Below are 2,606 nucleotides of genomic sequence, written 5' to 3'. Positions count from 1 at the left end.
AGCTGTTTTTAGTTAGTTTGCGAGCTTTTAAAATATTGCAAGAACATTTTTAATATGCAAAGACACTAACCTAGAGAAAGAAGTGAAAACAGTGGAAAATGATTTCTTGGAAGTGACAAGAAAGAAAGTTTCCAAAACCGGCGGACTGCTTGCAGACAAGATGGCCAATTGGCCCAGCATCTTTATTTTCCTTGAGTTTTACTTTCAATCCCCAAAGCAAATAACACACATTGTCCCTTAGAGGTAATACCTGAAATCTCTCTATCTACTTCTTCCTTTAAAATATATGTATATATATATATATATAGTTTTTTTTTTTTTCTAGCTGGATACTGGTGGCTTTCATGTATAACTCTAGCTACTCAGGAAGCTGAAAGTTGAGAATCAAGGTTCAAGACTAGCCAGGGCAAAAAAGTTTTGAGACTCTTACCTCCAATTAAGCAGCAAAAGTCTGGAAGTGGAAGTATGACTCAAATGAGAGAAAAAGCCAAGTGAGAACATGAGGTTCTGAGTTCAAGCTCTAGTACTAGGACACGCATACACACACACACACACACACACACACACACACACACACACACACTTCTAAGTTCAGTTAAGACCAATTCAAACAAAATGATTAGTCTTATTTAAGGAAATGAGAAAAATTTTAATTCCATTTCAAAAGTCTCAGGTTAGTGAATCTCTGAGCTCTATTTACATTTAATACATGGTAGGGAGGGGTGAGGTGGTATTTTCCTGCGTAGTTGAGGAGGGGGATTTGCGGTTACAGAGCTGGTCACAGGATTGTGTTGGCGATGAATCCTCCATTCCACTTGGGGAGGAGACTGGAGGCTGTGACGGATGGAGACAGGATGCTGACTGCTCTGAACTGCAGTGTAGAAAGGGCTGAGGACTGTGTCCCCTTCTCCTTCCCCCTCCCATCCTCCAGAGCAGGCCTAGAGCAACATAGGGCTAAACTTGAGAATCTAGGTCAGGATTGGGACTGGAGGACTGGAAAATCTTGAGGGCATAGGAAGATGGGGAAATCCAGAAGTCACCATTCTGTCTTCTCCGGGTGTCCCTTCAGCCAAGTGGTGGTGGATAAGGGAAGTAGTTAGACAGTGTACATTCTTTGCCTTGTTAGACAGCCTAGCAAATCATACTGACAGCCATAAATAAGTGATATTGTTATTTAAAATAATCAAGCAATGACTATTTCAACTGACTTTTCTTAAATTTGTTGGGTAGAGGATACTGGGGTTTGAACTTGAGGTCTTATAGCTGCTAGGCAAGCAAATGCTTGAGGTATACCCTTAACTTCTCCTCTTTCCCTCCTTTTTTCTTTTTTCATTTGCTTTAGTTATTTTGAGTAGATCCCAAATTTTTGTTCAGGGTTGGCCTTGGGCCACAATCCTTTAGTCCATACCTCCTGAGGGCTGGGGACCTAGGCTGTGTACCACCTCATCCTGCCGACTTCCGTGTGACATGAAGTTTTGATCACTTTTTGCCTGGGCTGGCCTGGAGCCTTGATCTTTCCTCCTCCTGAGTAACTGGAATGACAGGGGTAAGATATCTTGCCTGGCCTACCTATCTTTTTTTATAAAGTAAAATTCTAGCCTCTGGAAGATGTATTTTTTTTAAAAATATTTTTAAAACCTAAAAAGCCAACCTTACCCAGATTCAGGATGAAAACTCCTATGGTTTTACATAAGCAATAAAGGCTGCAGCTGAGGCAAAGAAATCAGGTTACTATTACTATTACTTTAGGAGGCATGGCTTTTCAACTGCTCCAGATACCCTTGTGAGAGGAATTACATGCATCATAAGTAGCCTGCTAACAGGCTACTTTTGGACAAACCTACGTTGGGTATGGGAGGGGAAGGTTCTTTTCTATTGTCCCTTTTATTGCCCGAGTAATCTCACAAGAAAATGGAGTCAATTATACTCAAATTGAATCATTGAGGCAGCATAAAAAGTCAGTTTCCTCTGATAAAAAAGATGTCTCTTGGGAAATGGCAGAAGTTGTCTCCAACTTCAAGTTCCCTCCACTTTATAAGCACCAGTTTGTTCCCACCAGGAAAAAAAAGAAAGAAAAGGAAAAAGAAAAGCCCCAAGATATCCACATTGCAGTTTGTTCATGCATTAGTACCTGAGGCCCTATCACTTCTCAGCTTTGGTTATCCTGATCAGCTAAACCACTTTAAATTAAGAATACTATCTGCTTACTATTACATAAGTGGGGGGGGAGGGGACCACAAATGGAAAATCCCCAGAAGTTGGCCAATCTCCTTAATCATGCCTGGCAATCTTTAAGTCTGAGTCTGAGGGATTTTTGCTTCTGGATCTCATTTTTTTTTCTTTTCCAACTAAAAAAAGGCAAAAGCAGACTGGATTTAACAACAAAAAATTGCTTTTGCATTTTATGGGCACAGTGTTCAGACTTCCTGTGTGGTTAGAAGGTCTTATTCTCTGACTCCAAATGCTAGAGAGGTAATTGCATCTGCAGATCTCAGTCTATTTGTAAGTAAGCTCCTCTCAGCCTCAAGTGAGGGGAATTCTTGATTTGTTTTGGGGTCTGTGCTTGTTTACATATGGAGCCCTGAATAAAACAAGGGTCCAGGTGG

The 2,606-nt window shown here is 40.8% G+C and overlaps 1 long non-coding RNA gene across 1 annotated transcript; it reads right to left on the bottom strand.

The window, feature by feature from the left end:
* Window positions 1-619: 619 nt before the first annotated feature.
* On the bottom strand, window positions 620-2,132 carry LOC122107283. The gene is made up of 2 exons (XR_006147337.1): window positions 1,427-2,132; window positions 620-1,063 (listed from the first exon to the last, which is right to left on the bottom strand). It is a non-coding gene; the product is annotated as an uncharacterized LOC122107283 (long non-coding RNA).
* Window positions 2,133-2,606: the final 474 nt, after the last annotated feature.

Source organism: Dipodomys spectabilis, unplaced genomic scaffold (assembly GCF_019054845.1).
Source record: "Dipodomys spectabilis isolate Male_0828 unplaced genomic scaffold, ASM1905484v1 ptg000001l, whole genome shotgun sequence".
Lineage (NCBI taxonomy): Eukaryota > Metazoa > Chordata > Mammalia > Rodentia > Heteromyidae > Dipodomys > Dipodomys spectabilis.
Note: the sequence above shows the minus strand (reverse complement) of the source record. Positions and strands in the feature narration are given on the sequence as shown.